General features: G+C 39.0%; 1 protein-coding gene across 7 annotated transcripts in view; it reads left to right on the top strand.

Annotated features, from left to right (window-relative positions):
• Nucleotides 1–26,576, top strand: part of SETD4 (SET domain containing 4) — a 366,008-nt gene that overhangs the window by 236,259 nt on the left and 103,173 nt on the right. Inside the window, exon 15 of one of the 7 annotated variants that reach the window (XR_004349709.1) lies at nucleotides 12,041–12,282. The exons of the other annotated variants lie outside the window; for them this stretch is intronic. The gene's annotated coding sequence lies outside the window, so the exon portion shown is untranslated. Of the gene's footprint in view, nucleotides 1–12,040; nucleotides 12,283–26,576 lie in introns of those variants that run through there. 7 annotated transcript variants of the gene reach the window in all.

The raw sequence follows: 26,576 nt of genomic DNA, 5'->3' as shown, positions 1-26,576 counted from the left end.
AACTTTCTGTGGTCCCTCCACAAGCCGTGGGGAGGGATGTCTTCACACTGACCACATTCTCGTCTTCAGACTCCAGCATCTCTCCCACTCATGCTCAGAGAGTGTTTGAGGAATGAAAGGATTATGTACTTTGAGGTGATTTCTATTCCATGGCAAATGCATCACTTAACGTGTGACTCAGCTCACTGGCAGCTCTAGTAATTGAAGTGCTGCTTTCAGGCACGGGGGCTGCAAAACTTCTGCATTGATTATGAAGTGGATCGCACAAGTGCTTTCCCAGGCTGCTTCCGTGTTTCTGATTCATCATGATTGTGTCCATCCCAGCCTGGACCAGACGTATGTGCTGAATCCCATCTGCTGCAGCCTTAGTCCTGCCCAGTCTTCGAGCCTCTTCTAACCAATGTACTGAACAGCCCATTTCCACTGGTGAAAGGGGCTTGGAATGACTTCCTTTTCCTTCTACCCTGGGTCTGGTGAGACCCAGGTGTCCTGCCTACCCCACGTGCAACCTGCAGCCTTATTTTATTTCACTCACAAAAGCTTGGGTGAGCGGTCATTGATGAGTCTTCTTCCTCAGCTCCTGGTCTGTGCACTAATTCCCCACTGAGATTCAAGTCCTGCCCTGCCCCTGGCTAGGCATGGATTTTGTCACCCCAAGCCTTGCATCCTTCTATCTCCGTGAGCTTTTGGACCCCCTGGCACGGGCACAGGTTGGATTCCTGGAGGAAGGAGTGCATAGTGAAAAGCTTTGGCTCTCTTTGCATCTAAGTCTTAGTCTAGATGTAGGTCTCAGTACCTGGCAGAGTTCCCTCCCATCTGCATAACTGAGTTGACTTTTTTAGCTTTATGCGTTTTGCTCAAAGCAAAATAGTCCTAATTGCCCATCACTGAAACAAGAACTATAAGAAAAAACTCAGTACAACAGGTATATGATTCATGTGGACTCAGAGGTGAAGTCCAAGCTGTAGGGTTGGCACACCTTTGGGGTATCTCTAAACAATCTTAGAAATGTGGTGATTCTAGTTTTGACTTTTGGTGCAACTCTAAAAAAATTAGTCTTTGAACTGGTTAAAAGTTTATAGTACCTCACCATGAAGGTTTTCATTAGTTTCTTTCTTGAGTTTTTGTTTTTGTTTTTAAGGTATTTTTCAGGAATGGTAACTACTGAGCCAACCAATTCTCAGTCACTCATTCATTTGTTAGCCCAAGAGGGAGATACAGTTGCTCCTCCTATTAGCACCAAGCAATGCTGGCCATTGCCTGGACTTCAGGAGAAAGGAGAGTCCAGGGTGGGCTGAGCCATGGAAGTTCATTTGGTTTCTCAAGTTGATGTGGGCAGTAAAAAGAAACTGAGATTAAAATGTTCTAGAAGAAGTCTTAGGGGACAGTGAATTCTTGTTCTTTCTTCCCTCTGAGTTATCTCCCCATTGTTCTTTGGAAGAAGATAAAGTTTCTCCTCCATTGAAAAAGATCAAGTTACTAGATGAAAGGCATGGATGGGAATGTCCTTTGGCAGAGATTAATCATTTGAAACCTACTTTGAAAACTGCCACACTACCAGCACTCACTCTTGCTCCTTTCTTTACTTTTCCATGCCATCTTTGTGAATTGCTCTGCTCTCAACTTCCCATGCCAGAACCTACCGTCCAGATGTACAGTTGGGTGTTCATCTTTAGCTCAAGCCCCATCCTTTTCATGAGCAAAGCTATCTTCCTGTGGGCTCCTTGGTGGGATTTTGAGATGCCTCGAGAATTGGGTGAGTGAAGATGGTTTGTAATTGAAAGATGGATTGTTTATCAATACCACAGACAATGCTAGCCAAGAAAGTAGGTTCGGTGTTTGGTTGTTGGGGATAGTGGATTGTAATAGTTTCCTTCCCAATTTTTTATAAGGAAGGTCAAATGCCGAAACACAGTAGGAGGAGTCTGAGCACAGGGAGAAGGCTGAGAGTTGGATGAGAATACCGGATCGAATAAGATTTGATGCTTTGAATACTTGCGATGTTCATAGGCTGTTCCAAAAATGTGAACTCTCCCAGCATCTTCATTCGTTAATGGAAAATTTGTGACATCTGCAATTGCATTTATCTTTTAAATTTCCTTTCTAACCATTGTGTTACATAGTCTGGTACTTCATTAGTAATGATTTTACTGACAGTTCCCTTAAACATTCTCTGGATTCAGGTGGAGGAAGATGGATTTTTAACTAATCTTTTTTGGCATAAACATATATCATATAGGAGACTTAACTATTCTTTCTATTTTTCATTTGTTTTCTTTGGTATTATCTGACATTAGGTTGTCAGAACAAATTAAGTGGTGACTGAGCAATAATTGCTTTGTGATATAAGAAGATGGGTAAAAATTGCTTTTTCACTCAGTAGATGCTCTACTTCCTACATCTAAAATATTTAGGTAGGCAACTGTGCATTGAGTAGACGGGACTGTGGGTATATTTATGGACCTGGCCCATCTTTTGAAAATGGGGATTTGTACTGAATAATTTGGATTTGCCGACTTCATAGCTCAGGTTTCTGGAACCAGTGCCAACCTCCTCTTCCTGTTGTGCGATGCGAATGTGGTCCTGTTGTTAATGCTAGTCTTGTCTGTCTGCTGCATCCTTTCTTCAGACTACCCGCTAGTATCCACCTAGGCTGCATCCGCCTCCCTTCCATCTAACTGAACTTTTAAGATTGTCTTGATTCTTTAAAAATATCCATTTCAAAGCCCAATTAGAGATCAGAGTGACAAACTCTTTAGAACCCTAGACTCAAAATGCATCAAGGCACACAAAAATGAATTTTCTATTATTATTTCAGCCAATTCCGTGGTGGATTCTGGGGGTTTTATCTATAATTTTGGAGTTGGAAAAATGAAGCAGGGCAGTCTTTTTTTCTCCCAGTTAGTTCAATAGTTAGGATTCTTAGTGTTTCTATTCCCATGAAGACTGGCAAATTGGTTAATGGGTGGGACCTGGCCATGTTAGTATGGTCTTCATAAGTATAACTTGGTACAGGAAATGTAAAAAAATAGCAAGTTGCCTTTTTATGAGAGAGGGAATTTTTTTTAATCGAAGTATAGTTTATTTGCAATGTTTAAGGTGTACAGCAAAGTGATTCAGTTATATTTTTTTATATATATATATATATATATTCGTTTTCAGATTCTTTTCCATTATAGGTTCTTACAAGATACTGAATATAGTTCCCTGTACCATATGGTAGGTCCTTGTTGTTTAATACAGTAGTATGTATCTGTTTATCCCAAATTCCCAATTTATCCCTCCCCATGAAAGAGAGGGATGTCTGTTTGGATTTGACGAAGGAGAGATGTTCAGGCCGTTAGCCGAGGAAACTAAATTCTCTGGGTTAGAGTTTCATTGGGAGATCACCCCTTCCCAACGGGTAACTGAAGTGGGAAACTTGGATTAGCTTAGTTGTGTTTTCTCATTGTCTACACAGATGAAACCAAACCAGGAAGAAAAATGACAGCAGACTGATTTTTAGCTTTTGTTCCCCAGATTCCTGTGGCAAATCTTAAAACTTCAAGTGCAAAGTTGGAATCAGGCCTTAAAACTTGCGAGGTGTATGTGTGTATGTATGAGCGCGTGAGAGTTTTGGACCCATTTGTTGGAGGGAAATAGGACTCAGTTATTAGTTTAGAATTGTTTTGCTACACAGAAATCAATATAGATATGTACTTGCAAATTTTTGGATTGATTAATTGAACAAAGAATCAAAATGGATTGAGTGCCTACTCTGTGTTGTGTGGTTGGGTAGTGAAATTACATGGTGACACAGCACAGGGCCCCAGGAGTCTGTGGTCTCAGAGGAGGCAGATAGGAAATAATCAGGATGGAGAGTTCTGATAGAACTAGGGCCATGAGGGAAGAGGGTGTTACCAGTAAGTTCCTGCAGGGGATGAAGAGGAGATGAAATACAAGTGTGTCTAGGGGTAGTATAGCTGAGTCATGGAGGGAGATGGACAAGAAGTAAATGACCTACAAAGGGGCAAATGACTGTGTCAAATGACAGCCAGGTTGAGGCTCTGGAGGTCCTTCTTGGTTGGATTTGGGAGTTCCTATTGCTCATAATATTGAGGAAATGGCTTGTAGCATAATATTTCTCTTTCTCAAGGAATATTCTATTTGAATTAATGAATATTTAATCCCAGATAGCTGGATAGTTTGGACTTTGATCTTTTTCTTAAAGAATTATCTGGCTATCTGGAAATTACTTTTTACCCTTCAATATCTAGATAGTACGTGAACAGCTGACTTTAGAAACTCTTTGGATAGAGTTGAGAGTATCACACCGTTTTCCAAATTGGCCCTGATGTGTCTTATTATATTAATACAATGCCTAATATTAAATGGCCCATGGATTCCTTATGTAAATATTTTTAGGTGGGTCATTCTTCTAAAATAATGTGAAATTCTCTTGTGGTATTTGATTTAGAATTTTTGTGTCTATGTTTATAAGATCAGTCTATAGGATTTTTTTTCTTTCTTTTTTTTTTGGTTTGTCTCTTTTCTCTCTTTTCTGGTTTTGTTCAGAATTAGACCAGTTGTATAAATGGTGTTGGTGGCAAGCTTTCTATAATTTCTATGCTCTGACATGATTTATACATTATAAAAATAATCTATTCCTTATTTAAGAGTATATCTAAAAAGCCTGTTATGGGTTATAACCTCTTGGAAGTAAGTTGTCACTTTCCCAGCGTTTCTATAGTTTTGGTTTATCTGAGTGAGTGAGATGTTTTTGCTTTTATTTTCTTTTCTTAAAATAATCTGCCATTTCTTGAAGATTTTCAAGGAGATTAGCACAGAACTATACAAACTATGCTTTTATATTTTTAAACCTTCTTTGCATTTGGGGTCATTTCTATATTTTTTCATTTCTATAGGTATATTTTCAATTTCTGATTTTATTTTCTTGTTTTGAGTGACTAGAAATGTGTGTGTATTTGTTTACATTTTCCAAAAAATCTGTTTCAGGATTTACCTATTAATTCTATGGTTTAACAAAACTAGTATTAAACATTTTTTCTGCATCCTATAGATATGCCTGGGTTTTGCACTGAGGGCTAGTTCTTTTACTTTTTTTTTTTTTTTTTAATACTAAGAGAATTTAAATGTGAACTTTCCTATGAGTACTATTTGATCCTACCTCAAAAGTTTTAAAATATTACTCATTTAAAAAAACTCCACTTGTTGGTTTAATTTCTCATTCAAGGTTATTTAAGAGCGTGCTTATTAATTTCTATGTAGTGGCTTCCTCTTTTGCTTAAATATTATCACTCATTTCTTATTATTTTTGCTTCATATTATGACGCTCTAGTAGTCAACAGATGTTTATTATGGTTGTGTATTCATTTTGGATTCCATCTTTATTGATATAAAATTCCAGTCCTTGTACTGTTTAATAATCTTCTTAATATTCAACTTTGTCATAATTTCCATAGTTTCCTACATTTTAAAGTCTACCTTAAAAATTACTGTAATAAATCTTTCTGCTCTCTCTTTTTCTTTTAAATTTTCCTGTTCATTTTATTTCAGCATATCTCTTGAGAGCAGAATATGTTTGATTTTTTAAAATCCAATTGGATCATCCTTTAATGTTTTTATTTATTTTTGCCATGATATTTATGTTTTTTTCGAAGAGTTTTTCCTTCTTTTTATTGTTTTCTGGGTTTTTTTTTTTTGAGTTCTTTTTCTGTTCTTATTTTTTACCTTTACATTCTCCGTGATTTTGAGTTAATGTACTCTAGTTTAAATTTTACTCGTGGCTCTTTAAGTTAAAAAAATTTAAAATATGTATTTCTATAATAAAATTAAGAATGAGATAATATTTAAAAAAACTTTCTGTGCCAAGTAAGAGATTTAATGTGTTTTTATTCCCCTTTCTCATTTCTGAGATTTAAAAAATATAACCTGTGTTTTTAGATTTGGATTATTGATATTCAATGAGTATTTTTTTTTCTTTTTACTATTCCTTATTTTTAAGAGGTATTTTACATTTATTTTTAGTTTGATCAGAACTTTTATAATCTTTATTTGGATCGTCTTTAATGAATTTCAGTGTTCGCCACCAGTCCTTTTAGGTCACAAAATCTTAATTTTTTGAATCAGTTCTTGATTATTCGGTGTATTTCTCTTAATCTTTTTGTCCAGTTTAAATTTAGACAGAACTGTAGTTGCATTTTCTGTTTGTTTTCAGTGTTATGGAAGGGATACCTGAAGCTGCTTTAATTTTTGTTCTGTTGTAGATTACTTCTTTTTCTTTCCTTTCCCCCACCGCCCCTGCCTGAATGCTTATATGCTCTTTTTCTCCATTTATATGATTTAAGAGTTGTCAGAATGTGTGTTGATGGGGGCTGCTCTCATCAATTTAGGTTGGAATGTGGTGAATGAACCCTTTTCCTCCACATACTCAGGTGTTTTTTGAACTCTAACATTTTTTGTAAATTATTTTAAATCAAAACTTTCCTTTCAGCCTTTCTGGCTGAAATACCTCCTCAAGAATTCATGGTATTTAAGTTGACAGTGTCAGTTCTGGGGATCTGCCATCTTCTTGGTCTTCATTTTTATCTCCTTATCTCTTTGCTTTCATCCAGAGCACCCAACTCTTCTCTTCATCACAGTTTCAGTTTTCTACGTGATGCAGTCTGCCTTTACCAGACATGAAGCAGATATTTGATTTCAGATGGCCAATGTTGTTGGTGTCTTAACATTCTTCTGGGTCTCACCAGCAACCCTTTGGATTTTGTCAACTTAATTTGCACTCCGCATTTTGGTTCTTTCTCCCAGATCTCTGCTAAGTGGGATCCTCTCTTTACCATTTGCTTTCCTGACACTTTGAACTGGCAGAAGGTATGAAAAAGTATGATGCGCACATCTCCTCCTACTGAAGTTCTTGACTCATGTCAGCAGTTGGCACTGCCCCTGCCAGCATGAAGGCACCCTCACTGGTCACCCCTTTTCTGCCGTCCCCAAGTCATTTGCTTAGTTTCCTTCTTCAGAATAAAGTATAAAGTGAGGCTCTGAAGGGATTATGACTACCTAAAATCTCGCGTCCACACAACATGGGGATGGCTGAGTTGTTTTCTGTTGCATACAGAACTTGGTTTCTGAGTGCAGAGGCAGAATGAGCGTCTGAGCTCCAGTGGAGCAGCTGTTGGCTTTGCCTGTCATATTAGCATCACTGCTTCCATATTCTGGTAATAGTTTGCCTGCCAATCATAGTTTCACTCTTCTTGTGCGGTTCCCCCTTTTCTATATCTTCTTTTTTATATCTTGTTTTCTCCTTTGTGGAAACTGGGAAAGACTGCATTTTTAAACCAGAGGTCAATAGCCCCATGGACTTTTCATTTCAAAGGTGATTTCCCCCCTCTAGCCATTATTCGTTGGTGGTGGATCCCAATTAGTCAGAATTCTCTTTAAAATGTTTATAAATGCCATAAGACACACAATGGCAAAGGTGAGATGACATTCCTGGAATGAATCAGGCTGAATAGTTTGTTTTCTGCGTACGTCATATTGTAGAAAACTTGACATGATGAGGGTCATGACTTGTCTTAGTGGAAATAAGTCTGGTTTGGGAATCAGAAATCTAGACTTGACCTTTACTGCCCTATGAGGCTATGGGCTTCTGTTTCCTCACTCATAAAAGGAAGAGGCTGGGCTAAAAGATTTCTACAGTCCTGTTGACGTGCATTCTACATATTTTGTAATTATCATAATACATATTGCATGCTATTTCATTTCTCTGTTCAAAAGCCTGGGACAAGAAGATGCTACTGCTTGGTGACAGGAACATGGAAAAGTATGTTTGTGGATAGGCAGGAAGTGACTTGCCTTTTGGTGCCAGATCTTAAAGTATATCTTTATTTCTTGCATTACTCCATTGGGTGGACAAGGGGAGGCGTTGCATGCCAAAGCAGGAGATTTTTCTTTAAGGAAATTAAGGCTGACCAAACAAGGGATTGGTTGCTATTATCAGACACTAATGGCCCCTGATAAGGGGTAATCAGATAGCCCGAAAGGCAGGGTTTAGAGTTAAGTAACCAGGCTCCCTTTATGCAGGAGATATGGCATGACTGTGCTTGGAATGGATTCCTTTCTCTGTAAATTTTTAATCAGCTCAAAAATTTTCATGGAACAATTTATTCCTTTCCCCTCCTCCCTTTTACTTAGCTTAATTTGACCTTGATTTGGTGGAAATGTGAAAAAAAAACATATTTATGAAACAATTACTACTAGCCAAGGGTCTTTGTGCGCAAATCATAAGACTTTTATATATCTTTTTTCCCCCCATAACTGTAATAGCCTGAAGTGCCATTTGGATGGGCTTTTCTTAGCCAAGCCAAGCATGTATGATTTTTGGAATTGATCTGTATGATTCGAAATATCAGTTTTCAATGTTCTTATTGCACATTCCTTTAAAAAATGCATTTGTCTGGCCTTGGGGATTTGATGCCATAACCAGCAGAGGGATACTTTCTGACTCCCCCTGGGGAGATGAGCACTTAATTTTGCTGTTATTTTATGGAGATTCCGTCTCTTCATTTTAAGTCAATGGGACCTCAAATCTGCCCATGACCGGGGTGGAGATTTATTACATACACTTTAGGCCTGCATCCACAACTCATTGCATTTCCTCCTCTGGACTCAAGTCACAAGGACATGGATACCAGGATCTTTTCTTTCCCTGGATACTCTGTCAGCTTCATATCTGGGCCAGTATCACTCCTTGCCAGCCAAAGTTAGAGGCAAAGCGTAGTGAGTTTTCTGGAAGCAGATTTGGAGGTGGGATTTGGTGTGTAGCATATTTTTAAGGAACAACAGGTAAAAGGAACAGTGGAGAAGTAGAACTGGGCAGGAGACACCCACCTGTGGTACAGGCCTGACAATACCTCCGTCAACCTAGAGGGGGAGCTCTAGCGTGAGTAGTGTGGTTACAGGAGCCGACTTTGGCCTGAAACGCTTGTTCCTCCATAGACTGCTCTGGAAGTCCGTGACCTCGGGTGGGGTCTTTCTGCAGCTCAGACAACTCTGAAGGAATTGACAGCTGGGGCAACAAGCCCTTCTTTGAAGGAGGATCTGTGTCGGCAGCACATCTCCATGCCCATCATATATCTCCTTTCCAATGACCTATCCTTTTAGTGGAATTAAGTTATATAGGACCTCAGGAGTCTATGGTTAATGTATGCCACTGAGTGCTTTAGATTAGCATGGAACACTTAGATCACATTTTCCTATGGAAAAGACTTTTACACAGCTCTGACTACTTGATTCCTCTAGTGACATTGCTACAGACAGGGCACCCCGTCTTTAGGCAACTTAACCCTAAATGAGTTGGTGACATACAGTGTCCACTTCCTAGCTGTTCACCTTGGGCAAGTTAACCTCCTAAGGCTGTGGTTCCATCATCTCTAAAGTGGGTGGGACTGATCAGTCCCCATATTGTATAGGGTTATTGTAAGAATTATAAATGTGAACATATGCTAAGTATCCTAGTACAGCCTAAAGTAAGGGTTCAATATGGGAACTGGACTTTGAAAAGAATGTTTCTTTCTTCAACCAAGTTTTTGAACATCTATTACAGATCAGGCATTGAGCCATGCACTTCCTTTCCATGATTATTGAATTCTAAATGTAGTAGTTTGCTATAGGTCTGCCTTAACAGAGTACTGCAAGCTGAGTGGTTTAGAACAACAGAAGTTTATCGTCTCTTGGTTCCAGGGGCCAGAAGTCCAAAATCAAGATGTGGGCAGGCTGTGCTCCCTCTGAAACTTCTAGGGCAGGATGCTTCCTGGCCTCTTCCAGCTTCTGGTAGCCCCAGACTTTCCTTGGTTCGTGGCAACGTAATTCCAATCTCTGTCTCCATCCCTGCGCATCATCTTCCCTCTATGTGTATCTATCTCTATGTCCAAATTTTCCTTTTCCATAGGACACCAGTTATATTGGGTTAGGATCCACTCTAATGACCTCATCTTAACTCAGTTTCCTCTGTAAAGACCCGATCCCCAAATAAGGTCACATTACAAGTACTGGGGCTTAAGAAGTCAGTATATCTTTTTTGGGGACACACTTCAATTCATAACACTCACAAATCTCTCTATGGTAGGTATCATTATTCACATTTCATAGGTGAGTGAACTGGAACTCAGAGAGGTCAAATAACTCCCCCAGAATCACACAGCAGGCAAGTAATGAGAGAGGAGGACCTGAACCTAAATCTCTTTGGCTCCCCAGAGCATATGCCCTTTCCACTGAAATGTTGTTGCCTCCACATTAGAAACTTCTAAGTGAACTAGGAGAGATTTGAAGTTAAGGGATGAATTAGTCTCAAATTGCTGCAATAAAATTTGTTGTTATTAGGCAAAATAGCCTAAATTCCAAGAAACTTGTGTGCCATTTTGTTCAAAAACAAAAAACAAAAAAACTCTAATAGCTGTGAAAGGCAGCTACAACATGCCTGCCCTTGGCAAGGGCTTCCAAACCTGGTTATACCAATTCCTCCTCTTACCTCTAATTCCTGGCACCTGGGACTATTTCTAATCGTCCAGGCCTCAGCTTTATACCCTGAAAAGAAAGTTGGCAATTCGTGATCCATAAACTATGACATGAGGTCAGTTAAAAAGTATCTTGTAGCTTGCTTTAGTAATGGTAGTTATAACAACTTCAGCTACTCACACTTTACTTATGTAGTTCTAATAATAATGATATTCAACTTTATTTGAACATCTCTTCTGTGCCAGGCACTTAGGACCTGTTAGTGATGTCACCGAGAGTTTCCATGTGGCATGGCGCTGTCTAGGGAAAACTGTTTTCCTTTACTCTCGCACTTCACTTCTGGCCACTAAATTTGTGTGAGTGTGAGTGCTTTTTCCCCACACTGACCAATCTCCACCACCAGCTGGGTGTCCTACAATTCAATTCAGATCCCACAAGACTTTTCCCCCCCCCACCCCAACTTAAGATGCCAACTGCAAGTCCAGGTTGTCACTTGTGCTTCGAGCTAACCAGCTATAAATCAGAGGTTCCCATGACCCCCTTCTGAGCTTGATAATTTGCTAGAAAATCTCACAGAACTCTGGAGAAATACGTTACTTGCTAGACTACTGATTCATTATAAAAGGATACAACTCAGGCACAGCCATGTGAAAGATGCTTAGGGCACGGTATGTGGAAAAGTGTGCGAAACTCGCATGCCCTTTCCAGGCACATTATCCTCCTGGCATGTGGATGTTCACCATCCTGGGGCTCTTGGAACCCCATACTTAAGGGATTTTCATGAAGGCTTCATCACCTCGGCATGATCAGTTGTTAACTCAGTCCTGGAGTGTGGGGAGGTAGGGCTGAAAGTTCCATGCTTCTCATCACGGCTAGCTCTTTCTGGTGACCAGCCTTCATCTTGAAGCCATCCAGGAACCCACCAAGAGTTGCCTCATTAGAACAAGAGATGCTTCTATCACTTAGTAAATTCCAAGGGATTTAGGAGCTCTACAGCAGGAATCAGAATCAGAGACTAAATATTAGCACAAAAGGTGCTCCTAGCCTCTACATTGCTCAGGAAATCACAAAGGTTTTAGGAGCTCTGACTGGGAGCTAGAGATAAAGACCAAAATATATATTTCTTATTGTATTATGACATCACAAGTGCTGAGAGGGGAACTCTGATTGTGTTGTTGTTTTGGTTGACTATATCTTCCTTACAAAATGTTTCCCTGCAATTAATTTGACAATGATCAGGCATCTCGCAAATATATCATTTCACTCTGAATTTCTAATGTCAGGAAGTAAAACAGAATGGGCTGTTGTATAGAGTAAGGGTCAGCAAATAAAGGTCAGCTGGCCAAACTTAGCCCACCACCTAGTTTTGTAAGGAAAGTTTTATTGGAACACGGCCATGCTCCTTTATTTATACCTTGTCTCTATGGCTGCTTTCATGTTACAGTGAAAAGTCGGAGGTGAGTATTTGCAACAGAGACCTTCTGGTCCACAAAACCTAAAACATTTATTGTATGGCTTTTTACAGAAAAAGTTTGCTGCTGCACAAATAATGAAACTAAAATACAGAGGAGGAGGATGTTGGTTTTGTACAGATGGCAAAAGCGGAAATCCAGTATTAACACTTTCCTGCTAAGAAGTGTTTAATTGCTAGGGTCATGTTAAAGCATTAACTGAATAAAGCAAATGAGGTGTCTGTAGATGCATGGGTCACCTCACATGGTAAGTCTCAATCCATTTCATATGAACTAAAGTTGAAGTGGGATTTTTAAAAACTGGACTTAAAAATGCCTTTTAATTTTCATTTACCTAATGATGCTATACCTCTTTACATGCGATTCTTTGCCACCTGTATATATTTGTGAGTGAATTGTGTGTTCAAATCTTTTGATCATTTTTTAATTGAATAGTTTGTGTTCTAATTATTGACTCTTTTTAAAAAAAGAGATATACTGTGATGATTAATATTATGTATGATCTTGGCTGGGCTAGGGAGCCCAGTTGTCTGGTCAGACACCAGTCTAGAAGTCAATATAAAGGTATGTTTTAGATATGATTAACATTTAAATCAGTAGGCTTTGTGTAAAGCAGATTACCCTCCATAATGTGGGTGGACCTCATCCAATCAGTTGAAGGCCTTAAGAGCAAAGCCTGTGGTTTATTGAAGAAGAAGAAATTCTGTCTTTCTCCAGATTGCAACATAGAAATTCTGCTTGAGTTTCCAGGTTGTTTGCCTTCCTTGCAGATTTTGGACTCAAGACTGCAACATCAACTCTTACCTTAATCTTCAGCCTTATCGCCCGTCCTACTTGATTTTGGACTTGCCAGGCCTCAAAATCACATTGGTCAATTCCTTAAAAAGCTGCTTGTTTTCTCTCTTTCTATATATCCCATTGATTCTCTTCCTGACTAGAAAGCAGACCATAAAATTCACTCATCCCCAGGTGATAATCAGAAGAAATGGCTGTCCAACTTGGTGAAGACCAGAGGAGAGACAATGCCAAGGACCAGTTGTGACAAGCTCCCGAGATACTCTCTGCAGGTTTTCTGAGAGAGATTTGCTCTGCTGTGGTTGTCCTGGTGGGGGGGGGGGGGGGGCCCTAAGTGGGAGAATGTTAAGCTGTTAAGTTGATCTCTCTAAGTGTGTGTTTCTAGGTAGACTGTAATTTGCTATTCTTGGTTATTTTGTGCCCAGCCAAATGCCTGGTTCCTCCTTGGTGCTCAGTAGCTTTGAATGAAAGAAAATATATTTGAATGAAAGAAAGAAGATGAGAATTCTAAGTCCTGTCATCTATTAATGCCCTTGTAATGTAGCTGGAAGAATCTATGTTTTGACGATAACATATTAAAAATTTTTCCCTGGGATTCATCCATTATTCAGAAGGCACCAGCTTAATACAAATGCAGAATATCAGGGAAAATTTTTTTGAACATAACACAGTTTTTTGCCAAAGTAACTAACAGATGTTGGCTGACAGATTCAGTGGAATACCCGTGGATGTGTCTCCATTTGACAGAGGAATTGGAAACACTGATTTGTTCTATGCTCTCCACTCATTGGCTGAATCAGTCCAGAACTACATTCACACCACTTTAGCCTCAATCACTAAATGATGAAAAGTTACTATGTTTGAGTCCTGCAGATTGCACCTTTCTGAAGCTAGGCTAGCACCAAGGTTGTATCAGAATGATTCCAGGGTGGTTTTATCCTTCACTCTGTAGACAAGCCCTCATTCTGTGCAGTGTCAGATATAGTGGAGAAAATAAAAAGACAAGAATAAAAATTATAGTAATATGTTTTCATCATGTTCATAGCAGCATTATTCACAATAGGCAATAGGTGAACGTAATCCAAATGTCCATCGATAGATAAATGGATGACCAAAATGTGGTCTATACATAAAATGGAACATTATTCAGTCTTAAAAAGGAAAGGAATTCTGACACATGTTACAACATGGAGGAACCCAAGAGGACATTATGCTAAGTGAAATAAGGCAGACACAAAGGGACAGATACTGTATGATTCCATTTAAATGAGGTACCTAGAGTAGTCAATTTCATAGAAACAGAAAGTAGATTGGTGGTTGCTAGGGGCTGGAGGAGGAGTGATAGGAAACTGTTTAATGAGTACTGAGTTTCAGTCTTTTAAGATGAAAAGAGTTCTGGAGGTTGGTTATACTGAATACTACTGAACTGTGTGTACCCTTGAAAGTGGTTAAGATGGTAAATTTGATGTTATGTGTGTTTTACCACACTACAAATTTTAAAAATTAACAAGGAAAATATGGTAATAATTTTAACAAGAGCTATCACTTTTTTCTATATTAACTATATGCCTGACCTTTCATGAACATCTTTTAAACAATCATATGAGTTAAATACTCTCATGAGTCCAAGATGGAGGATCAAAGCACTTACGTAACCTGGCCAAGATCAAGATCTATGTAACCTGGAATACCGAACTGCTTTTGACCAGAAAAGGCAGGATTTCAAATAAACAGGACTGGGGCTTGGGTGAGGTAAGTGAGGCAATTGGTCCTGGCATGAAATTTAAGGGGGTGCCACAAAGCTCAGTAATCAAGACAAATGACATTGTGGTGCAATCTTTAAAAAAATAAAAGTTAGTATAAAAATCTATGATGAACAAAATATGAAAATGTAAAATAAAGACAGGATCTAATAGAATGAGGGAAGGTTGTTGAGTAATTGCAGGGTCAATCCTGCAGAGACGTCACTTATTACAGTCAGGATAGTTTCACATCACTGACTGACCATTAAAGGAGTGCCACCCAACCATTTTAACATGATCAGATATTTGTAAAACTTACAATAAAAACCGATGAAGAAGAGCCCTATGAACCTGTGGAAAGACAGAGAAGTTTAAGCACAACAGGGTGAAACACTGTTAGAAGGAGCCGGAGCTTTGTAATAACTGGGTACCACATTCAGAAGGCTTAAAATTTCAAGAGATATTTATCCCTACGATAGCTGGTAATACTGCTCTAATAAGTCCTGTATGTTGTGCTTAAGATGAAATTAATCGGGGTTTTCTGAGTCTGTGTGATGTGCTGGAACCATGGCACTGTTGGGACTCTGCCACTTACCAGCAGGGGGCTGTTTGGAGGGTAATTAACCTCTCTGGGTCCTAATTTCATAATCCTTAAAATAAGGATCATGCCTGCTTTGTCGACTTCATAGAGTTCTTGTGAGGATCAAGTGAGATAATGATTGCAATAGTGCTTTATAAAACTGCCGTGATCTGCAAAGTTGGCCTTTGTTATTTCAAGGTGAATTCTTTTTTGAAGCTAGATTAGGGAGCCAAAACTAATATCCATCTTATAGACTGTATCACGCAGGATTTTTCTGTGTATAGTTATGTTTGGAGGGGTGGGGACCTGATTCGACTTATGGTCTCTTTGAATCCACATGTTATTGACAAATGAATCAACAAATTGATACAAAGTGGGTAAAGATTTTAACACTGAGAACTGGCAGGAGATTGTTTATTTTGGGTGTTTTACACAGGGAACTGTGTTAAAAGGTAGATTAGGTCTTCAGATATGGCCAAAGGTTGAAATGAAGGACAAGAGTCAGGCTTACATGTTGGATGGCAGAGAGATAAAAACATTCTTGGTTCAACCAAACTTTTTGTTGAGTGAGATTAAGCTGGTTCTGGGTACCTGGGAACAGGTGGAGAACCTGGCCAGAGGTGGATGTACCAAAGAAATGGGGGGTCATTTATTCATCATCTCAGAGTTTGGTGATTCACTTGTAGGAGCAAAAATGTACCAGTGTATCATCTATCATGGACATTTAAAAAAGTATAGATAAAGTGTTTTGGAAAAACGCACTATGTCTACTATGTCATAAATATATTTATGTCAAAATAAGATATCGAAGAACCTATTCACACATTTCAAGCCCTTGAAACGTTTTAAAGGCAGAAAGTATAAGAAAGCAAGTCATTTGTTGAAGGAACAATATTGAAAGATCTTTAAGTAATACCTCTTTGACCTTAGGTCTAAGCCATCTATCTTGAACTAGTATTGGTATTTGGCTGCTGGAAATGCTTGGCAAGGTAGAGTGTTCTGATTTCATTTGATCTCTCATCATACCAGGCATTTGATTTTTTTCCCCCTGTACTATAGAGCCTTGGATTTGGTGGGCTCCACCCAGATTTCAACACTGACAGATCTTTTGTATTAAGCTAAGAGTGGGAGATTGTTTGGACAAATAATTCATACCCTTTGCTGGGAAGGAAAGATTTGTTTCCGGGAAGAGGTTATCTGTGCGTGCGCCAGGCATGGGGGCCTTAGACCTCAATTTGCTGGTGCATTAGCCTGTGCATTAAAGGAATTGCATTTTTATTGGATCATGTCAAGCTGTTGATTGGAAAAATAAAAGTGACCTTTAAATTTTTCACCAGCTGTGACAAGATAGAGATGGCACATCCAAAGAATGGGCTGGAAATGGTGAACGATTAATGATACCATTGTTCTCTCAGCCCATCCTATGAAAAGAACCATCCATTTCCTCAATTGCTCTGACCAGGATTGGCCCTGTGCATTATGGAAGGTGAGCTGTGCCTCCTTGTTAGGATAGAAAGGTCTTAAAATGCCTCTCTTCTAACTCTTCATTCTACTATCCTTGCAAGTCTCTAAAACTAAAGGTACAACATAATGGTGGGGTGGGAAGGGAGGGCAATAATGAATCTAGGAAGATGAAGGTGGTGTACCTTTAAAGTGATATGTCTGTGCTCTTTATGGCAAAAGAAGACATCAGTTAGGTGGTTCTGTAAAAGGTGAGTAGCCATGGAGATGGAAAGGAGTTGGAAATTAAGACAAATATCATCTAGACCATGACCTACATGTGATAAGGCCCTTTCCCATTTTTATACCAGAAGCACTGATGAGCTCTCCAGAGTCATTGTATTCCTAGAATAAAGGGCTGGCAGGGCCATGTAAGAAGTCAGCCTTTTCCTTAGTGCTTGGTGGGTTCTCAGCCCTCACATTTCTATGCCACCTTCATTAGATTTACACACAGCATGCGATGTAATTTCTTACCTTTCTGTCTTCCTCAGTGCAGCAATTGGTACATGGAGTTACTTGGAGGCAGGTTTTGCACTCATAGTATCTAGAAACTTTTTTTTTTTTTTTTTTTTTTGCGGTACTCGGGACTCTCACTGTTGTGGCCTTTCCCGCTGTGGAGCACAGGCTCCGGACGCGCAGGCTCAGCGGCCATGGCTCACGGGCCCAGCCGCTCTGTGGCATGTGGGATCTTCCTGGACCGGGGCACGAACCCGTGTCCCCTGCATCGGCAGGTGGACTCTCAACTACTGCGCCACCAGGGAAGCCCTAGAGCCTTTTTATAAATAGGAGCACTCTATTATAAATATGGATGCTTTCCAGTTTTGTTTTTTTTTTCACAATCGGTTCTTTTTCTGTTATATCAGTATGAAGCGTATTTTGACTGGAGGTGGGGGAAATATGATTCAGTGTTATCCTAACAAAAACCAAATAATTTACTACAAACATGTCTTAATCACAAGGATGAAGCCGATAGACAAAATTATTCTCCTCTGTCACAATCGCCTTATTTTGATTTGTGGTATATATAAGTGGAATGATTAAAATGAATCTGAACTAGACATTGTGATTTAAATTCTGTCAACTTGGTCTGTCTATAAAGAAGTGGTTCTTATACAAAGTGAAATGTTCTTTAGACCTGAGAATGAAATAAGCACAATTTAAAGTTTCCATAAAATCCAACAATCAACTGTTTGTTGATGAAGCTGATTGACTGATCTCCTTTTATTCTAGTTTCTTCTGTTATTAATGAAAAAGTTGGGGGCTTTTAACAAGCATCAAGTCACCAATTACATCATCTGTTACAAAGCAGGGAAAGGAACTTCTTCTTCTAAGTAGAATGCAGAAGTTCTTGGTCAATGCTTTTGCTGCAACAATTAGTAAGAAACAGATAATTTATAAATTTACAAAAAGCCTATTGTTATAGGCATCAGAAAGCTAGAAAAGCAATGAAGACTAGCTAAACTAAACTTCCAAGGAGAGAATCCTTCTAGGGTGAGCTGGCAATCAGAAGCTATTCTTCATCCCTCTGTAATCATTTGCCAATTCTGGATGTGGGGTGAGAAACAAAGACCCTTCCCCAGAAAAAGAGGACTTGCAGCAGACACTTGTCTAGTCTCCCCAGTAAGATGTTTTCAAATTTTGAGGCCTCATTGGATGGGAGGACAGAGAGCTAATTTGAAGACTTCTGAAGGGCAAAACTGAAACTCTCAGAATCTTTCAGGGCCAAGGAGACAAAGGCCCCATCAGGATCTCAGTAAAAAGCTAGGATGTCCATGCCCTAGGAGTTAAAGAAAAAGCAGGAATTCCCTGACTTAATGGAGGAAGAAATTAGGGCAGAAGAAAGTTTCAAAGTGATAATGGCTGAGAATTTTATCCAGCTGAATCCATAGGTTCAAGAAATTCATGGAATCTTGAGTAATGGAAAGACACACAGAGGCACCTCATACTGAAACTGCTGAAAACCAAAGTAAAATCTACAATCTTAAAAACAACTAGAGAAAAAAGACATAATACCTTTAAAAGATCCAGAGTTACGACTGACCGTTGGATGTTTATGAGCAACCGTGGAATCCAGAGGACAATTTAAAGTGATGAGAGACAATCACTGCTAACCTAGAATTAAGAATATTTTTCAACAATGAAAGTGAAGTAAAGATATTTTTAGACAAATAAAAGTGGAGAGAATTTGCTGCTGGCATGTTTGTATTAAAAGAGAAACTTATTTTCTCCAGGCAGAAGGAAAATGATGCCACACGATAATATGGAGATGCAGGAGGAAATGAATAATATTAGGAGGGATAAACATGTGGCCAAGTCGAAATAATTCTTGATTGTGCAAAGCAATAACTGTAATGTCTTTGAAGTTTAAAATAGGTGCAGGAAAAATGTGTCATAATAATAAAGCAAAAGTTGGAATGGAGGTAAATGGAATTAAACAGTTCTAAAGTTCTAGCAGAATTGGGATGATAAAAATTATATGATATGTTAGACTGTGATATATCAAGAAAGCATGTTGTAATCATTAGGTTAACCATTAAAAGAATAGTAAAAGAATACATAGCTAGCATGCTAATAGAAAGAAAATAAATATAGTAATTAAAGTATATGACTACTAAAAGATGTGGAAAGTAAAACTAACATTCGATGGATGCTTTTTGCCTGTCTCCCAGGTACTGTTACCTAGTTGTCCCAGGTAATCCTCAGCATCTTTGTGATACCTGCCTTATCATTTCCATTTGATAAATGGAGCAACTGAATTTGTTGGGATTCTTAGTTGGAAACAGAAGAACATACACCAATGTGCATAAAGAGAAGCAGAACTTAATATAGGATTTATTGGAAAGCTCACAGACCCTTGTGAGGGTAGACAGTCTTTGTGAAAACTCTACCACCTTCACAGGACACAGATACCACAGTTGTTTATCACTCATGCTGGAGGCCTCTTTTGCTTTATAAGCTGGAGGCTTCCATTGTCTCTCTCACAAAAGACAAAAATTGTGGGGAGCTTATGCTTCCCTAAGTTGCTTTCTACTGCACTAAAGTCTCTTGAGGGTGCATCTGATTCATCAAGCCTAGATCACATGCTACATTTCAATTGCAAGGAAAGCTTGTAAAATGAGTTCTAGCTTATTCATAGGGGAAGTAGGACTGCTAAGGGAGAAATTTCCATAAACACAGGCAGAGTGTTCAGAAATGTGTTGGGGTGTGTGTGTGCGTGTGTCTGTGTGTCTCTGTGTGTGTACAAAGATGACAGATATCTACTACAGGAAGTGAAGCTTATGGATGCTGAGTGCCATCTAGGGGTCTCCAAACATTAAGTGATGGTCCAGAGGTTGGAGCCCAGGACTATTGGTCCCAGAGTATGAAACACTCTGAACTGTCATCCATTAGATCCCCTCTGGGTTTGTGAGACACACTATATATAAGGTATTGGGAGGATGCCAGTACTTCCTGAATGGCATATCAGGACTGACAGGCTAGGGTTGGAGATAGAGCACGGACTAGGAAGGTGTTTAGTTCTGTGGCAGTAATGCCCTCAGCTCGTATTCCTGTTGGTACCTGACACCCCGGGAGCTGCACTTTTAGAAACCTCCACATCAATTGACTGACAGCTCCTCACATCTTAGGTACTGTCTATTTCTACTCAATTGTCTGTGTGAGAAAGAGAATCCAAAGACGAAAAGAAAAATTCTAGCTATCTAAGAATTAATAAGTGAACCACCAAGGGAAAATGGAATTTTTTCTGGTTCAGTAACAAAAACCATCTTATCCCAGATTAAAAAAACAAAACAAAACAAAGAAGTGTTGTGGGTAGTCAGCCATGGGATCTGAGTGTGTGTATGATTATTTTAACCCACAGCACATCATTAAAACCACCACTTTGATAAACTGATCTGTTAGATCCTGCAGATAATATGAAGGCATTTTGTGAGGAGAGATTTTTCAGACTAGTGGATTTATTTCTGTTTTATTGATAATAATGACTTGTGTTTGCAGAACACCTGGCTATTCTCAGGCTGCTTTCCTATGGTGTCTCTTTCTCTGACTTACTCCTCTCGGCACTGGCTGGTGGGCAGTATAATTTCATTTGATATAGGAGGAAACAGGTTGTAGGTATGAAAGAATGTTATGGTATTATGTATCAAGGGGACACTCTGCTTTCTCATTTTAATACTTAGTGTATTATCTTTTTATTTCAGTTTCTATATTTTTTCTAGTAATAGGAAGGGGGATTAGAGGATATTATCAGTAAGCCATTGGTTATTCATCAGCCTCTCAACAAATATATTTATTATCATAAGGATCAAATTTGCATTTTCTATGTCAGCCATATATACTAGTGTTTTCTTATCCCTATCTGATTGCACAGTGGCCATACTGTGCTGCTTTTAATTGACATTGGTGTCAAACCAATAGCAGATATCAATTAAAGAAACATACTGAGATTAAATCATAAAAGAAAACATTGGAGGTAGAGTTAGTATAAGTTGATATTTTGGGTTTATTACATGGTTAGAGGGGCTTTAATCCATACTATTCTGGACATATGTTCTTGCTCTCAAAGAACAGTCTCAAAAGGCTGTGTGAAAGACATTTTCTTAAATGCCCCCTTTTCAATAGATAAGTCTTGCTGCCCTCAACTTTTAAAAATTTGTTTACTTTTTGTTGGTTTGAAATAAGAGGAAAAGGGTCAGAAACATAAAACATGCATGGAAAAGAAGGGAAGTATGAGAACATGGGTGTGAATGAAGTTGATCAAAAACAGTAATGAGGGACTCCCCTGGTGGTTCAGTGGTAAAGACTCTGCACTGCCAATGCAGGGGGTGCAGGTTAGATCCCACATGCTGTGTGGTGTGACCAAAAAAAAGCCCAAAAAACAAAAACACAAACAAACAAACAGTGGTGAGAAGGAACAGGAGATGCACTTACTCTCCAGCCGAGCTTTGAATTAATTATTATTGTTGTACATTTCTAGGGCACTGAAAGTGTAACTTGTTGCTATTTGATAAAGACATTCTGCCAGTCCCTTACCTCCCGGGAAATAATAACCCAATGAAATAAGAGATCTGATTCAAGAGGGAAAATTACATGGCTTAAAAGAATTCAGGAGGCAGAGTCAAGATGGCAGTATGGGAAGACGCGGTGTTCATGTCTCGCCACAACTAGGGTGCCTGCCGGAAGCTGGTAGGGGATCCTGACACCCAGAGACGTGGAAGAACCCCCAAGCAAACCGGTAGGACATTGGGGGCCTGAAGGGGGAGGAGAAGTGGAGGCCGGATAGGACCAGCACCCCTGAGGGGTGGCTGAGAGGGGGGAGGGGGTCCCAATCCTGGAGGGACCCTTGGGGGCTCAGATCAGGGGGGAGTGCTCCCAGCGTTTCCCCTGCCCAATCAGCTACGGAAGTCTGCCTTGCTCTCAGGCCATGTCCTATGCCCTCAGAGGTCCCTTCTGGGCTGGGTTGGTCCTGGGGGCCTAGGAGGGAAGCTGGGAGAGGACAGGAGAGGCAGGCAGGAGAGGCCTTCCAGGACTGGAGGAGTGGGAGAGGAGTGGAGGGTGTTTGCCCATCCACTCGAGCCTAGGAAGCCTGCTGGGCTCCCAGGTTGGGTCTCCCACGCTCTGAGACCAGAGGCAGGAGGCACACCTGGGCCTCTTCTGTTCTGTTGAGCCTAAGCTCCACCCCCCACACTCCCTGGGACCTTTTCCAGCCTGGTGGGTCCTAAGCATAGACCCTGCCCACCACCCAAACCTCGCCCCTGCTTACGCCCCGCCCTCCACAACCAAGGCCTTTTCCACTTTTTTTTTTTTTCTCCTCCTCTTTTTTACTGTTGTGGTTCTGTTTTACCATCTGGTTGTTGTTTCATCTATATTTTTATTTTTATATTTTTTCTAACATATCTGTTAGTTTCCTAGTCTAATTTTATTTTTTACTTTGTTATTGTTCTCTCTTTTTTTTTTTGCTGCCCCACATGGCTTGGGGGATCTTGGTTCATGAGCCAGGGGTCAGGCCAAGGCTCCTGTGGTGGAAGCTCCGAGTCTGAACTACTGGACTAACAGAGAACCTCAGACCCGAGGGAATATTCATCGGAGTGAAGTCTCATGGAGTTTCTCATCTCAGCACCAAGACTCAGCTCTACCTAACAGCCTACAAGCTGCATTGTTGGAAACCTCAGGCCAAACAACCAGTAAGACAGGAACACAATCCCACACATAAAAAAAAGGAAAAGAAAAAGATGAGATGGCAAGAAAATATGTCACAGAGGAAGGAGCAAGGTAAAAACCTAGAAGACCAAATAAATGAAGAGGAAATAGGCAGTCTACCTGAAAAAGAATTCAGAGTAATGATAGTAAAGATGATCCAGAATCTTGGAAATAGAATGGAGGCACGAATTGAGAAAATACAAGAAATGTTTAACAAAGATCTAGAAGAACTAAAGAACAAACAAACAGAGATGAACAACACAATAACTCAAATGAAAAATACACTAGAAGGAATCAATAACAGAATAACTGAGGCAGAAGGACGAGTAAGTGAGCTGGAAGACAAAATGGTGGAAATAACTGCTGAGGAGCAGAATAAAGAAAAAAGAATGAAAAGAATTGAAGACAATCTCAGAGACCCCTGCAACAACACTAAATGCATGAACATTCGAATTATAGGGGTCCCAGAAGGAGAAGGGGAAAAGAAAGGGACTGAGAAAATATTTGAACAGATTATAGTGGAAAACTTCCCTAACATGGGAAAGGAGGTAGTCACCCAAGTCCAGGAAGCACAGAGAGTCCCATACAGGATAACCTCTGGGAGAAACATGCCAAGACACATATTAATCAAACTAACAATTAAATTCAGAGAAAAAATATTAAAAGCAGCAACAGAAAAACAAACAAAAAAAATACAAAGGAATCCCCATAAGGTTATCAGCTGATTTTTCAACAGAAACTCTGCAGGCCAGAAGTGAGTGGCAGGATATACTTAAAGTGATGAAAGAGAAAAACCTATAACCAAGATTACTCTACCCAGCAAGGATCTCATTCAGATTCGATGGAGAAATCAAAAGCTTTTCAGACAAGCAAAAGCTAAGATAATTCAGCACCACCAAACCAGCTTTACAACAAATGCTAAAGAAACTTCTCTAGGTGGGAAGCACAAGAGGAGAAAAAGACCCACAAAAACAAGCCCAAAACAATTAAGAAAATGGTAATAGGAACATACATATTGATAATAACCTTGAATGTAAATGGATTAAATGCTTCAACCAAAAGACACAGACTGGCTGAATGGATACAAAAACAAGACCCATATATATGCTGTCTACAAGCGACCTTTTCAGACCTAGGGACACATACAGACTGAAAGTGAAGGGATGGAAAAAGATATTCCATGTAAATGGAAATGAAAAGAAAGCTGGAGTAGCAATACTTGTATCAGGCAAAATAGACTTTAAAATAAAGACTTACAAGAGATAAGGAAGGACACTACATAATGATCAAGGGGTCAATCCAAGAAGAAGATATAACAATTATAAATGTTTATACACTCAAGATAGAAGCACCTCAATACATAAGGCGAAGGCTAAGAGCCATGAAAGGGGAAATCGACAGTAACACATTAAGAGTAGGGGACTTTAACACCCCACTTACACTAGTGGACAGATCATCCAAACAGAAAATAAATAAGGAAACACAAGCTTTAAATGACACCATAGACGAGATAGATTTAATTGATATTTATAGAACATTCCACCCACAAGTGGCAGAATACACTTTCTTCTCAAGTGCACATGGAACATTCTCCAGGATAGATCACATCTTGGGTCACAAATCAAGCCTTGGAAAATTTAAGAAAATTGAAATTTTATCAAGCATATTTTCTGACCACAATGCTATGAGATTGGAAATCAATTACAGGAAAAAAAACCTGTAAAAACCACCAAATACATGGAGGCTAAACGGTGCACTACTAAATAACCAAGAAATCACTGAAGAAATCAAAGAAGAAATTAAAAAATACATAGAAAGAAATGACAATGAAAACACAACCACCCAAAAGCTATGGGACACAGCAAAATCAATTCTAAGGGGGAAGTTTACAGCAATTCAGTCTCACCTCAAGAAGCAGAAAAGTCTCAAATAACCAATCTAACCCTATACCTAAAGCAACTAGAGAAAGAAGAACAAAGAAAACCCAAAGTCAGTAGAAGGAAAGAAGTCATAAATATCAGAACAGCAATAAATGAAATAGAAACGAAGAAAACAATAGCAAAGATCAATAAAACTAAAAGCTGGTTCTTTGTGAAGATAAACAAAATTGATAAACCCTTTGCCAGACTCATCAAGAAAAACAGGGAGAGGACGCAAATCAATAAAATTAGAAATGTAAAAGGAGAAATCACAACTGACAATGCAGAAATATAAAGGATTATGAGACTACTACAAACAACTGTATGCCAATAAAATGAACAACCACTAAGAAATGGACAACTCCTTGAAAAGGTACAATTTTCCAAGACTGAACCAGAAAGAATTAGAAAATATAAACAGACCCATCACAAGTAATGAAATTGAAACTCTAATTAAAAATTTTCCAACCAACAAAAGTCCAGGACCAGATGGCTTCACAGGTGAATTCTGTCAAACATTTAGAGAAGAGCTAACACTGATCCTTCTCAAGCTCTTCCAAAAAATTGCAGAGGGAGGAACATTCCCAAATTCATTCTACAAAGTCACCATCACCCTGATACCAAGACCAGAAAAAAATATCACAAGAAAAGAAAATTATAGACCAGTATCACTGATGAACATAGAGGCAAAAATGCTGAACAAAATACTAGCAAACAGAATCCAACAACGTATTAAAAGGATCATACACCATGATCAAGTGGGGTTTATCCCAGGAATGCAAGGATTCTTCAATATATACAAATCAATGTGATACACCATATTAACAAATTAAGGAATAAAAACCATATGATCATATCAATAGATGCAGGAAAAGCTTTTGACAAAATTCAATACCCATTTATGATAAAAACTCTCCAGAAAATGGGCATAGAGGGAACCTACCCCAACATAATAAAGGCCATATATGACAAACCCACGGCCAACATTGTTCTCAATGGTGAAAAACTGAAAGCATTTCCATTAAGATCAGGAACAAGACAAGGATGTCCACTCTCACCACTTTTATTCAACATAGTTTTGGAAGTCCTAGCCACAGCAATCAGAGAAGTAAAAGAAATAAAACGAACACAACTTGGAAACAAACAAGTAAAATTGTCACTGTTTGCAGATGACATGATACTATAGATAGAGAATCCTAAAGATGCCATGAGAAAACTACTAGTGCTAATCAATGAATTTGGTAAAGTGGCAGGATACAAAATTAATGCACAAAAATCCCTTGCGTTCCTATACACTAACAATGAAAATCAGAAAGAGAAATTAAAGAAACAATCCCATTTACCATCATAACAAAAAGAATAAAATACCTAGGAATAAACCTAAAGGAGGTGAAAAACTTGTACTCAGAAAACTATAAGACACTGATGAAAGAAATCAAAGATGACATAAAATGATGGAGAAATATACCATGTTTTTGTATTGGAACAATCAATATTGTGAAAATGACTATACGACCCAAAGCAATCTAAAGATTCAATGTAATCCCTATCAAACTACCAATGGCATGCTTCACAGAATTAGAACAAAAATTTTACAATTTGTATGGAAACACAGAAGACCCCAAATAGCCAAAGCAATCTTGAGAAAGAAAAATGGAGCTGGAGGAATCAGGCTCTCTGACTCCAAACTATACTACAAAGCTACAGTAATCAAGACACTATGGTGCTGGCACAAAAACAGAAATATAGATCAATGGTACAGGATAGAAAGCCCAGAGATAAACGCATGCTCATTTGGTCAACTAATTTATGACAAAGGAGGCAAGAACATACAGTGGAGAAAAGACAGCCTCTT

This window comes from Phocoena sinus, chromosome 4 (genome assembly GCF_008692025.1).
Source record: "Phocoena sinus isolate mPhoSin1 chromosome 4, mPhoSin1.pri, whole genome shotgun sequence".
Lineage (NCBI taxonomy): Eukaryota > Metazoa > Chordata > Mammalia > Artiodactyla > Phocoenidae > Phocoena > Phocoena sinus.
Note: the sequence above shows the minus strand (reverse complement) of the source record. Positions and strands in the feature narration are given on the sequence as shown.